We start from the raw sequence: 14773 nt of genomic DNA, 5'->3' as shown, positions 1-14773 counted from the left end.
CACACACACACACACACACACACACACACACACACACACACACACACACACACACACACACACACACACACACACACACACACACACACACATACACCCACATGCAGCCTGCCCTTCCTTCTGCCTTCAGTACATGACAAATTCAGAAGATGACAATTTGTCTTTCCTTCTCTTTCTTTCATTTTGTTTGAACAATCACCCCATTTGATGTATTTGTGAACATTATTTACATCAGATAATCAATTTACAGTGAGGGAATACTTCTCGCCTCTTAAATCCCCAGTGACGTATGCTTTGAAACTGTAGACAGTTGCACAACTTACTGCTATATGACAAACAGGAAGACAGCACTTTTTCCTCTAAGTGTATTTGTCTGTCACTTTGCAAAATCTACAGTAGCAGCCTGCAGAGATGCAAACGACATATAAAGGCTGACTTATTATAAACTTATACCACATAAATAAGGCGTTGGAATACCATTAAGAGCTTCTGAGATCTGTTTACTTTCCTGTTTTAGAGGAAGTTTTATTATTATGGTCTCAGCAGTAGTTTTTTTCTTTTTCTCAACTGATACAAAATTGACAAATGAAAAATATAGAGCTGTTCTCCTGATGTTAAACTTGAATGAAAAACAAACTGAGAGTTGTAAAAGAGTGGCAGTTCTGAAAGGCCTTTTTTCAGTCAAATGTAGAATGGGTGCTCAGTCTGTGTTTTTGAATCTTGGTGGTGAGCAACTTGTTTTGTGTTACCTTCCCATTTTAGACTCTCCACAACTTACTTAAAAGAAGAGAAAAAAAAGACCATAGACTTCTTTCTGGTTGAAACAACCCTGACTCTTTCACAGTAGCAGGATTACAGGGGTAGTGAGGGGGGACCCTAGCGATTTCTGCAACCCACATTGAGTCAGCATGAGTATAAGTGTGTGAAGTAACAGCCTGGTAGAGCAGAGCCATGTGTGCGTGTCTCATAAACACTGTGTGACTCTGCTGATGCTGCTTCTCCCACCCACACACACACACACACACACACACACACACACACACACACACACACACACACACACACACACACACACACACACAAACACACACATACACACGAGTCTATCAAACAAAAACAAATGACTCACAGCACAGTGGTAGCTTTGCCCTCGTCCCATATATATGCTCATCGTGACCAAAACCTGCTGCCAGTTTATCTCCACTCGTGCTGTGACTCATGGTGTGAAATGATAACCCTAGAGATAACTTGGTGTTCCTGTCAATGAGTTATAAAACACAAGTTTGTCTTACAGTGTGGACTGAGGCAACTCTGTCATGACTTACCTTTGAGTCATGAGTTCCTATAAATGGCTGCTGGTCAATCCCTGTGAGAGCAAATTTCCTGTTGTTAGCATGCCTGCATAATCTCATTGATAGCAGACAGGATATTGAGTTGAGGTCATTCAGTTAGAGATGGTGTGCAAAGGCAAGTCGCATAGCGCATTGTGCCACATGGCACCAGACGGTCATTTGGTATCATTTAACAACACATGCTCTATTGGAGTACTAACAGACATACCTTTTCTATTATTATTATTATCTGCTGAAAGTGTGTAATCTGTTCTGTTTACCAAATTAAACCTTTCATCAATGACTCAACAGCATGTGAACCGATGATTCTGTTTATGCACATGGATTCCAATAAAGTGAGACAAACTATGGAAGTTTTGTGTCTGTCACTTTTCATCATGTTAGCATCTTTAGCAGGAAAATAAACACACTCAAGCCTCTTTAACAGCAGTGAATACATACTGTTGCATTACACTTGAGTTCACATCTGTCCATCATCACTTGCCTTCACCAAAGATTAAAAATAGCCACCATAATCCTCAAGTGTTAGTGACAGGGATGACAAGTAGTCAGCCATGTGATTTGAGGTGACACTTTTCCTTAATACCCTCCAAAGAGATAGTCAAGAAGCAGAACTACTAATTCAATATGCATTGACCGACAACAGGGTTGTGCCTTTCCAAATGATATCTAAAAGCTGATTAATTGAAGAGTCATTATGTGTCCAAGCCAAAGGACTGAATACCTTAGTCAGTATGATATTATATTATATTATTATTTTACATCGGATTAAATCTCTTGTCAGTTGTGCCTGTTTGTTTTGTCTCATTGTAGTCAGTTTAGTTGTCATTTGAGAGTTGATGAGACTGTCAGTGCTGGGGCCTAATAATAGTAGTAATAATAATAATATTGATAACTAGAGGAGACTAACTATCATGAACATCCTGCCAAAGTTATAAGGCTTCCGCATATGAAAGCCTTAACAGCAGCTCTGTCAGATTTAGAAGCACTCCTTTTATTTTTCACCAGATGGGTTTACGATATGCCTCCAAAAGGCTTTTTTGTGTGTCTGAACATGCTTCATATGTTTTACTTTCTAGGGGGAAAAAAGCGAGGGGGTGCCTTTTGGCCACTTTGTAGGGGCTGCTATAGAGCTTTTTGCCAAAGCCCCAAGAATGCGACCCCCATCATACCAAATTATTTACCAGACCTCACAAGTCTTATCAATTTTTGATGACTTTTAAGGCCCTCAAAATAGCAATTTATTTAGCCAAAAATAACAATAATTCAAATGATTAAAATAGGTTTTCCGCTTTGAATCTGTTGGTGCTCATGCCCTAAAAAGTAAAACAAAAATACCACAGGTGTTGTTCATACTAAGGTGTTTATCAAGTGACCACACAGCTGATTATTTAGAAAATACAACCTCCGATTTCCTGCATTCAGCTGACTGTGTCATTTTTACAGGAATGTCTTTTTCAAAAAGGAAGTGTATTGCACCACCGAGTGGCAACATTGATTCATTACAAGCGTGTGCACTTCTCAGGTATATCATTCCCTGCATCTCAGAGCAGAACACAATTAAATCTATCATCTTAAACCATCATCACAGACTTTATCAATCCTGGTCATCTTAATCTTTAATGTGTTTTTTTTTCTGAAGGAGATGAACCACCATGATGAGCTCACTATCACTGATTAAAATCATATACTATGTGGGGTTTGTACGATACTGTCCACTGCACATCATACTTAACAGAACACTAAAGTGGATTAGATAGAATAAAAATCCTATTCGAACCATAATTGCACATTATATCCCTGCATACCAGCTTCCCATTTGCATTTATATGACAACAAAACCCCTCAATCTCAGATAACATATGCATAGAAGATCGAGCATTTGGTCACAGACCATTGCTTTTCTTTGGCTGATATAATTTCTCATTCTCCTAAGCCCTATTCACACACCCCTTGACAATATGCAAATAATGTCCCTGGGCTACCATTGTATTGCTGCACTTGAACACGATGAGCCAGAGGAACACTTTCGTTGCTGGAGTTGTTATCAAATTCCATGAGCCTTTAAAAATGTCTGCAGCTGATCATAATGTAGGGGCATAAACAAAGAGATGTACAGTGTGTGATCTGCTAACGCTGTTTGGAAATGATTTGAACGCCCTGTATTATGAACAACTTGGAAATTAGATACATCTCTCATCTCAATGTATTCTACCTTTTATGTGAAATTATATTTGGTCCTTTTTAGATAAAGACATCTAACACGAATACTAGAGATGATGGAAATAAATCATGTTATCATGATGAGAATAAAGTTGGACCACCTTAAGGAAATTTCACACAAACTCAAATATAGTGTAACATTATTTCACTACAATACCTGATCTGATTGGTTTAACCAACCTTTACACAACTGTTAAAAGACTAGGGGTCTTGAATGTTTTTCAGGCCGGACCTCTTAGCGGAAGGAGAGACAGAGGAGGTACCCTACTGTATGTTTAAAACATTTGTTTGCATGCACTATCGTGCCAGGCAGCTTGACATGCCTACACAACATGTTATGGTGTATACAACACAGTTTCCTGATATAGAGGGATTTAACATCACGTGTAATCTAGCACACGTGATGGCAGCAGGATTCATGGGTAACAGTTAGATCATGATAAAGGTTGTGTAAATTGAATGTATCTTTTTAAGAAGACAAAAAAAGTGAAAATTGCACCCCCCGTGCAGTAACTCTGAGGATACACTTTGGGTCATGGACCCCTTGTAGACTCATGTTTGAGGCTGTTTAACTAGAAGTGAAAATGTATGCAATTATTGCATTTAATTACACATTTGATGTACATGTACTAGATACTTTGGTGTTTTCATCACATTTTTCCCACAACTGGACGTTCATAATGTATTTCTTACTCCACTACATTCATTTGACAAGTTACGTTTCCAGTAACTTTACAAAGAAAAATAACTTGCAACTACTCTCACAGTAGTTTGTAATTTTTCATGCAAAAAAATGTCATAATTCAAAGTTTGCAAATGTAGAGATATGTAGCTTTCTTGTTTATATTTATCTTGTTTATACATACAAGGCAGCAAGGACACAAAATGTCTCAACCTTCCTTATTCCTTCTTCAGTGGCGATTTAAAACCCAACACATTATCTGACTTGTTACATTTGTGCCAAGAGATGGCAGCAAAAACCCATAGAAACCCTGGTGCACAAAGTCCATTCATAAATGTAAGCACCACACAAAACACTTAGAGATTAAGACTATGATGTACTCCACAGCACTCTCAGAGGAGGATGGTGTTACTGAAGAGAAAGAAAAGACTGTACTAAGTCTCACTGTGTGTGTCCAGGCATCCTTTGGAGCCAGACAGTCTAACTGCCTGTCCCTCTAACTGTCCATCACTGTCTGTCTGTCTGTCTGTCTGTCCATCTGTCTGTCTGTCTTCTTTCTGAATGCATCTCCTGTGTTAGTCCCACACTGTTTTTGTTTGTATAGAGGAAAACTAGCATGTATATACTATCATATGTGGAGTACTTCCTTTGAAGATTGTATCTGGAAGGGGAGGTTACTTCCTTGGATGCCTCAGATTTGTCTCCCCTTCCTATGTCACATGCATGCTCATTAGAGTATACCAGCCCCATCTGAGTATCTCTAACCATGGCTTGAGAACTACCTTTGCAAAGGTGCCCCATATTTTTCTCACAATCCAATTAAAGCAGGCTTGGCATTTTTCTGGATGGGGGTTTTAGGAGACAGGCACTTAACCATCTAAAGTAGGGGTGTCCAAACTACGGCCCTCAGAAAATTCAAAAAGTATAATGCAGTAAGGCCCACAGATGAAACTTGTGTTTGTCTTGTATTGTACTTCTTAAATATAGATGAAAACAGATATTTTACAATATTCATGGTTTAAGAAGCCCACTTCTCAAACAAATTCAGCCAGTTAAAGTTGAAATATTTTTCTATCAAATCTAAGTTGATAAGAAAAAAGCCCAATAACTTATTTTCATAACACGCTTGAAATAAACCCTTCCTATTTCCTCTTATGATAAGCAATCTGAGGCTTCTCTTTTGAGCTGCTAACAAAATAAATGAAACCCTATGGAGAGCTGTTGTTGTTTTTCTTAAAGCATATTCAAGTATTAAGCATAATTTACCTACATTTGATTTATTTTTGCTTACTTATATGAGGCAATATACCTCACCTCACCTCAGTGGCCCAGCTCTTCGTATATTTTTCTGTATGTGGCCCTCGGGAAAAAGGTTTGGACACCCCTGATCCCTAGACTGAGGGTGAATACAGGTTTTTGAGTCTTAGATAAAAGTTTTTGAAAAATAAATAATGGAAACATGTTCTTGTAGAAACCCAAAACACAAAACACAAGAAACTGAAAATGAGCACAATATGTCCCCTTTAAGGTGCAACATTTCTGCGGTGTACTCTGTTCCTGTCTGTAAGACCATTAGCACTTTTTAGGTTTTGTAGTAATCTTGATATTCCGGACTTTCCAAGATACCAAAAAAAAGACGAAAAATAACAAAAACATAAATGATTGCAGCAGCAGAGGCCAACTGTAGCACTGTAGGGCATGTGTTGACAACTCCTCCGACAATCTCAAGAACATCAGGAGTGGAGCTAATGTTGCCTTCAGGGCTCAGGCTAGTACCTGCAACACCAGCACTCTGAAAAGTCGACATATAACTTTCTCACCTCCACCTCAGTCTGATTGACAGCTTTATACAAAAACCTGAGAGAATCCCCATTAATACACTTCACCAGCGCAGGCTTGAACACAAGCGTGCAGACTTTGATTTGATCTGGCGCTACACTTGCTGCGTCTCTTGTTCAACACCCAAACTCTCCTTTTGAAAGACTATCTGGTTACTGCTGCAGGAAAACAAGGCGTTTTATCCTCTATTGTCCATATGAAAGTCAGTTCCCTGAAAGTAAGACCTTGAGACAAAGGGTGAGAGATGAAAAATGGCTGTACACGTTTGAATGGTTCAAGAGGAGGTCAGACAATAAGGCTTTGTGGCTTCAGCTAGCCTCCATGGTTCAATAAAACGCTTTGATATGAGGAATAATGTCAGTGTATTTCAAAGAGGGAAAGAAGAAGAAAGGGAAAGACATGAAAGAGTCACGTTTAATGTCTCCAATAGATTTCTTGTCTGATGTAGACCTGCACGTTGTTATGTTGAAAGTAAAGCTTAGTTTTGGTCACAAAAGAATGATGGCGCCATAGTTGCTAGGGAACATGCAGAGTCGTAAGAGTTTATGAAAAGATTAAAAGTTTCAGAGTTGATCCATTACTTTTCCAATTTGTAATGAATGACTTTTAAAACATTTTGAATAAGTAAATGGATAACTGTGAGGACAGTTAGAAGAAGAAAAACATTTTGAAAATGTAATTAATCAATGAAATGCAGAGAAGAATCAAATGTTAAAAACAGGCATGCAAGCTCTGGAACAACTTAAACCTAATTGATGTTAATTTAGGTGTTTTCTGCAAGCTGAAGGGAAAACAACATGTTTTATAGTGCCAACACCTTTATACATTCCACACCACCGCAATGACTGTCACCACTTTAAACCAGACTGAAATATTTATACAAGCATTGGATGGGTTGACACTCTTGTTGGACCTATGATGAATCCTAATGACTCCCAATTGTTTATCTACCACCAGCAGCTTCACATTGTGGATTCAAGAGTTTCAACAACTTTTCATGTCGTTTTTACGATGAATCCTGACCTATCATTTAATTCACTCGTCAAGTCAAATGTTATATTAGTCCAATGCTAGTTTATGACTTAATTCCTGCAAAACTATTGACACTGCCATCCGGCTCCACTGTTCTTTGTCTTAAGTTACACTTAGCAAATGTTAGCATTGCTAATACACCTACACTAAGTACCAGTGAAAGTAGACAAAATACCTGCTTAACAAGAACATGTTGTGCAACCCCACAGAGTGGCTTGCATGGCTAGTTTAACGGTATATTATCCCGTTATGTGGGTGGGAGCTGCAGTTGATGAACAGAGAAAAGTTCAAAAACGTATACTGTTGTCAGGTTCAATAGGTTGTGGCCAAAGATTGTTTTTAACACTGATCCATGTCCGTGTTAAACACCGTTTTAATCTTTTCCAACACCTCTGAAAGGCCCAACGCAGTGCAGGCTGACAGTTTATAAAATAATATCCCCAGCAGTCTGTATGAAACATGCTGTGTCTGCATGGTTTCTAGTTCTTCTATGTTTCACTATGTTCATGCTGTCTCTTTGTTCAGTTCCTCTACTTTCAGCTTACTCATTGTTGAACTTTTAGATTATGTGCGTGTTGCTACTAAATTGAGAAAATCTGATGGTTTCCAGTAGAGAAAAATTGGCTTGGGCTATTATATTATGCCTTTGGGTCAGTTTCCTGAAGGAAATCTCAAGACCAAGTCCTCAAGTCAAGCAAACAGATTTCCACAATATCTGAAATGAGCTGAATAGCAATGGGGGAAATATTGTGTTCATCTGAATCAAGAGCGGGCGGAGACTCCAGGAGTCTCTCTCCCAGCGACAGGAAACCTGAGCCGGGTCGGTACCGCGCAGGAATCTACCGCAATATCATCTGTTCGAGCCAAAACCTCATTCTGGAAGTTTGGAAAGCAAAGTGGAGTGACAGCATTTCCTGCATCCATTTAGAGTCCCACAATATGGAAAACATTCAGACCTCCTGATGAAGAAAAGTCATACAGTACATTGGTTCGGTTGTGATTATTTTTTCTGGTGGTATTTTCAGTAAATGCAAGTTTTATAAAGGCATCTTGTAATCTGCAAACAATAACAAATTGGAAAAAGAAGAGGAGTTGGTTTGATTGTGTGGTCTCGGGCAGAATTGTTCTTTGTTATGGATTTGTAAAATGAATAAAAAATGTCTATGAAAACAGTCAAACATCCTCTGTGTCTGTGGAAATGTGCTCGAGCTATTGTCTTGGTGGTGTGGCTGAGTGCCAGCATAACCAGGAATTATATTTACACTGACCACTATTCAACCACCATATGTGTATACATTTTCACTGTTTTTAAAACTCAAACTGCATTCATTTCCCAAGTATGTTGGGAACACAAAAGTGTCTTGTCACTCCAAAACCCAGAGAGAAAAACGTTTCTGTTAGTTCTATAACGTCCGAATCACTCCTGAAGCATGTTTACTGAATATAAGACACACCATTCAGCATTAATGAAGATTAAACACATATAAAACTAATCAGAGAAGAGGCGTACACTTAGAAATACAAGCACATAAAAGCTGAAAATGGCTTTCTTAAAAGATCTCACCTTCCCAGAGACAAATAGTAAAGTTTCAAGTAAAGTAAAACAATCAAAAAATGGCTTCAGTGTCAAAATGGTATATTTGCTAGATCCTTCCACCAATTAGAGCGTCAAGGTGATCCCAGTTGTGTTCCTGTTCATCAAGAGAAAAACTTTAACTCATGTATTGTCACATTTTTGGGTACCACTTTACAATAAGACTACCCTTATAAAGGATTCATAAAGGGTTTATAATTAGGTTATTAATTGGGATGATTCTCCCCAGACCCAGCGCCAGAACAAAGGGGCATATGTTTTTCATGGGAGGGCACACAAGACCGTCATGTGGCGCGGCCAGTGGCGGCGCCAGAGATTTTATTTTGGGGTGCTGTGGGGTAGCTTGACGTTTCATAGAGGGTGCTCAAACATGTAGGGTTTCCCATCAAGGTACCGGGCGCTACAGTGGAATTTTCTACTGCAACACTACCCACACCACATACACAGTACACCCGCGATTGTTACAATGAAGCCTCGATAATCAGCTCACGGCATATAGGTGTAAGCAGGGGTAAAGTGCTATTTTTTACAAGTGGGGAGTGGACCTAACATCCTCTAGGGGACTCCGGGGGCATGCTTCCCCGGGAAGATATTTTTTGAAATATTAAAGTTAAAAGCATCCAATCTGGTGCACTTTGAGAGCAATATTAAAGAGATCTATCTCTCAACAACCCAGATGAGAACAGACCTGGAAACAGATTTACTTTTTCTTTATGGATATTTTACAAATCACTCCCCTTTTAAACTGTATTCTTGTTTTACTGTCATATAGTAATTCATACCTGTTTTTCATTTATTACTCATCTGACATCACATACATCGTAGCATTAAAGTTCACAGTTTATTTATAATTTTTATTTTTTTATTTTTTTTAAAAGTTTTATAAATAATATAAAACGTGTTTATTGGGGGAGGGCATGAATGTCAAATGGGAGGGCCTGGCCCTCCCACGGCGCCGGGTCTGATTCTCCCCCCATCCATCTTGATGTTTCTTGGCATCTCTTTATGACCATTTATTTATGAGTTACTAACATTTATAACTGCCAAAAGGGAGCCTTGTAAAGTGTAAAGCGAATCACCATTTATTAATGAGTTACTACCATTTATAATTTGTTTAAGTTATATTAAGACTGAAAGTTATGCATAAATGAGGGCACATTGAGTGACAGGTCATTCCAGTGACTGCTGTTGTTAGCTTCCTGTGTCTCTGCTAGCAGCTCCGTGACGCTACAGGGACTCAGCCTGCTCAGCTCATCCGGGGAACATAACTTAAACTCTAACGTGTTTGTTGTGCTGGTGCCTTGTGGACTATTCTTCATGCTTATATCGGACTATTGTGACTCGCCCCGCTGTTAAAACAGACGGTGCATGAAACTATTCGTAAACCCTTTCTTATTGTAAAGTGGTACCCATTTTTGATGGTCAAAACTCTAAACAAGAAGCCACGTTGGAGGACATTATTTTGTTGTCATATTTATCTTCACTAGTGCAGAAATGATCTTGGAGTGACTAAACATTTCTCTGTTCATCATGAGGTTGTCTTTATCAAAATTATGAGAGCTGCGAGATTAAGTTGTAAACTCAAATGTATACATTTTATAAGCTGTTAGATAATTATGTTGGGTCTTTGAGCATATAAACCAGCTTGGCCTATTTTTCCATCTGGGTTTTCCTTGGTTTTAGTTTTATAGTCTTGGTTTACATCCTTTTATTTGTGCTTAAATATTTATAGGCCTATAGATATAGGAGAACGCAGAATAGCCAAATGCTTAGTTACATGCCACTACAGAAGTATATGATATTTTGCAACAGAACTAATGTTTGAATTTGAATCGTTTCTAACATATTCAGGACATTTTATTCTATCATGCTTGCTTATAGTTCGCTTGTATTTGCCGTTGTGAGAGTGACTGCAACATATTAAACAACATCTTGACTGAGCACATTTAATTGTCGGTCACTTTTATATTTAACTTGTAAGTAGCAATGTGTGACTAGTGACTTCACATAGCCTATGGACATTTGGTGACATGACTGATCATAAGTAATAGTTTTTAAAAAAAAATCACAAACAGGACGTCCGTCACTTTCCATGACCTTTTCAAGTCTGCCTCTGGGGTCAGAACAATTTTCAGCAAGGCATCAGGTGAGCTGGGAGAAAGACCTCTTTGGGTGATCTAAGGGGTTAAACGGCAGTGGAAGAGTCTCTTGGCTGCTGTTCAAGAGGCGAGCAGCTTCAGGCGGTGCGGTGCTCACAGCAGCTGAAAGAGAAGGCTGTCTCCAACGCCTCCCCCCCTCCTGTGTCTCTGTCGCCATATAATTACACTATGGCTGACAGACATGGTGCTTAAAGTAACAAAACAAAGACGGACTGGAAAATAAACAGCACCTCAGTCATTCATTGAAAGGGCGAGCCCGAGATGTGTACATTGCAGAGTTTTATACTAATAGTTTAGCAGAGAGGGGAAATAGTTTACAGTGAAAGCAAAGCTACGTCCATTGTAAGCATAAAGTTGAGTCAGTCATCTTAAGACTCATTTCCATTAAATAATAGTTATGAGGTATCAAGAACCCTTAACCACAACTGTATTACTTTATTTCCAGTGACACAAGTGAGTCATGCCTCTTCAGTGTGTAATTAGTTTACAGAAATAAGACTGACAAACTATTTGTTCACACAGATATCATTTACATTAAAATTGAGTTAAAAAAAAGGACATATTAGGAAATATTATTGGAGAATGGAGATATCAAATATTTTGGAGCTCCAGACAGTATGAGTGTGATGTACTGGGACCAGAGATGTTTGCTCAAAAACTCCCCCAGAAAAGGTGTGTCCAGTTTCAGAGTCTCCTGGTGTGATGACATGGAAGGTATTGAAAATAAATCATGATGTTTAATAAAAAAGAATATAACAATATTTGTAGACTAAAAATAAGCCCTAAAAGCCAATATAAGAGATGTATCTTACTCACACACTGTAGTGAAATATAGTGATTGGGACTCAATGGGGACATCAAATTGAAGCTATTGAAAAGAAATATCACTTTTCAATAAAAACTGCAGAAATCTCTTTAAAAATATTCTTACAAAATAGAAAAAGCACTAAGATGATGTATAAAGAGGTGTGTCTTACCTTTTAAGTGTACTTCTACAATGCTGAATTGATTGGATCACTATTTCTATGTTTTTTGAATTCCTTAGGACCTGTCTAACAACATTTTCCTCTGGTTGTGAATACATGAATAAACACTGATGTTCAATCATCAACGAGGCAGAGAGAGATGTCTGAGCTGTCTGCGGTTTCACACAGAGGGCTCGCTGACAGCGGAGGTATCGATCCTCATGCACTCTGAGCAGCAAAATGACAAAACACCGTCAAGATGATGATGAGGAGATGAGGGAGGAGAGTGTGGATTTTGAGGTTTGAGTTTTCTTTCTCTGGTGATCACTTGAACTGCTTCAGATTTCTGCACTCATGGGATTCTTCATAGCTGGATAATCATCTAAAAAAACCTGAATGGATTAATTGTGAATTCATTTATTTCGTAAGATATTCAATTGGGTTTTTTATTGTAACTTGATTATAAATGTATCATCTTTTTCGTTCATATTTTTGTTGTTTGCTGCTGTGATTATAACTGAGGCAATTGGTTTTCCAAATTCAGGCTGATTAAAAAAACAAATACAGGTTACTTGCCATCGTGTTGTAATAAATTATCACAATTAAGTATATTCTAACATCTTAAATAGACTTTACAAGGATGCAGACACAAAGTATAATTTAAAAGGACATCTTAACACCCCTTTGCTGACCTCAAGTGGCTGCCTTGATGTACAGGTGTACTCCAGGACACCATTTAGGTAACTTTCAGCAGTTTAAAGGGGGCCAACATTCTCTAAACTGTGCATTTGAAAATAATAACAAACTAAAATATAAAGCATTCGTGATTTGCAGTTAAGTAATAATGCCTGTAAACACCTTTGTAAGTTCCTTTAAGCAATCCCTCATCTTGCTTATAGCATAAACTGAAAATGTCTGCCATTAATTATCCATCCCTGATGTATTCATTAACATAGTTATAACATCATAATCTGGACAGAGATAATTATACGGTTGGAGGGGTGGAGCTCGAAAGCCAGCGGCAGAATTAGCCCGTTTTCCTTCAGTTCACAGTGAGGTCAGCACACACCGCAGCCCTGAAGACGAGGGCCAGAAACCTTCCTCTGCCGCTCGCTGCCTGGATCTGTTTCATCGTCTCCATAACTCTTTATCCTGACAAAGGAAAACAATTAAGACAGGAGACAGGGCAGGGGTGTTTTCAGATTGGAAAACCAAAAGAGAGAATGAAGAGAAACATGGTACGTTTTTTAGACTGCTTCTGCCAGCAGCAACTCTCCCACCCCGATCCCTCCTCTGAATCCTTCAATTGTATCCTAACCACAAATCCCACACTTTGCCTGGAAAAGCAGAACAGAGCCTAGACTGAAATATACATTGGAATTTTTGGGTTGTGTGTGTGTGTGTGTGTGTGTGTGTGTGTGTGTGTGTGTGTGTGTGTGTGTGTGTGTGTGTGTGTGTGTGTGTGTGTGTGTGTGTGCGTTTGTGGGGGAATGAGCTTTTATAAAGTTGTTATCCATTTCTGGCTGCTATTAAATAAAAGTTTTAAAAACTAAAATATACACATGGTTTTGCATCAATGTTAGCTCAGACTCCAAGCGTTTTAGAAGCCAGTTGAACTCCTGTGTACTTGAGCAAGGCACCACACCTCCAACTGCTCGCAGTGCTGACTATTTGGCAGCCCGCTACCTTATTTCAGGCTTATGGGTGTGTAATGAGTGACAACAGTAAAACACGGAATTCCCCAATGAGGACTTAGTAGTATAGTTTTTCTTCTTCTTCCTCATGCTGTAATACTGGGGAGATGGTTGAACGTTTTTCGTAAGGAGTGCTGCAACTTTGTAATCAACCCTTCTCTAGTTTTACAGCTAAAGTTAATTACAGGTTTCAGAAAGCAGCCTGCAGAGGTTCAGGGTCAAAACAAAAATGCCTGACTGCCTGAGCTGAGTGAGGTGCTGCTGTTGATTCGTAAACACACGTCAGAAAGATTATGGCCTTCTTACTGCTTAGATTGTTTCTAATATAAATTTCCATACATAATTATGTTCCCCCCCTTGTCAGAGTCAGTTTGAGTGCCCTGCTGTGGTTTGTTGAGTAATTTCTCAGTAATGCACTTTGTTTTCGCACCACTGGCACTCTGACGCCTTTCACCATTTCCAATGCCACTCGTCCCCTTTTAATGCCAAGCAGATAGTTAAAACTTAATAGGTTTACATAGTTTGAAACGGACACCCACAATGAAACATTTGAGCATGAAAGTTCATCTTTGGGAACAGTGTAATCAAAATTAATTTCAGCTCAAGGACCTACTTGATTTCCTGATATTTTAATTGCATCACAGTCTTTCTCAGTGACCAGAGATGAATCAAGTGTTGTCATGTGACCTAGAGCTAGGTTTCACTAGACAAAAGTGTCTGATTTTAGTATAGTACCACTGAAACACCAGCAGTACAAGGCTGTGTTGAGCTTTAATTATACTCAGCATAGTTACTGTGTTTACATTCTTTTATTTACATTATGATATCAGTGATGTTGAGGTGTGCTTTATGCAAATGTAATCCCTGGAAGATACTGTAGATAGAGACAATTTTGCCTAGTCTCATTACTGAAAATGACACGAAATCGCTGTGTTTATTTCATCCACTGTGATAGAGACTGGTGATGGCGGTGTTTCAGTAGAGATGGCTATGAGAAGAGGAGGAATTGATTCAAACACACAGTCTTCACTTTGCAATAATGTCAACTGGATTCGAAACACGTAAGAAATGGAATCAAAATATTTGACCTCCAACCTTTAAGTATACATTTCACAAGTGCCTTGAAGCAATAGTATGAACACTGAAAGAGCATCCATGCTGTAACAAAAGAACATGTTGGTTTGCTCCTGTAGAAAACAGAAAATACAAAAGTGTTTGTCACTAGCAACTAGT

The sequence above is a fragment of the Notothenia coriiceps genome, unplaced genomic scaffold, assembly GCF_000735185.1.
Source record: "Notothenia coriiceps isolate Sejong01 unplaced genomic scaffold, NC01 NC01_scaffold00016825, whole genome shotgun sequence".
NCBI lineage: Eukaryota > Metazoa > Chordata > Actinopteri > Perciformes > Nototheniidae > Notothenia > Notothenia coriiceps.
This window is presented reverse-complemented; position numbering follows the sequence as displayed.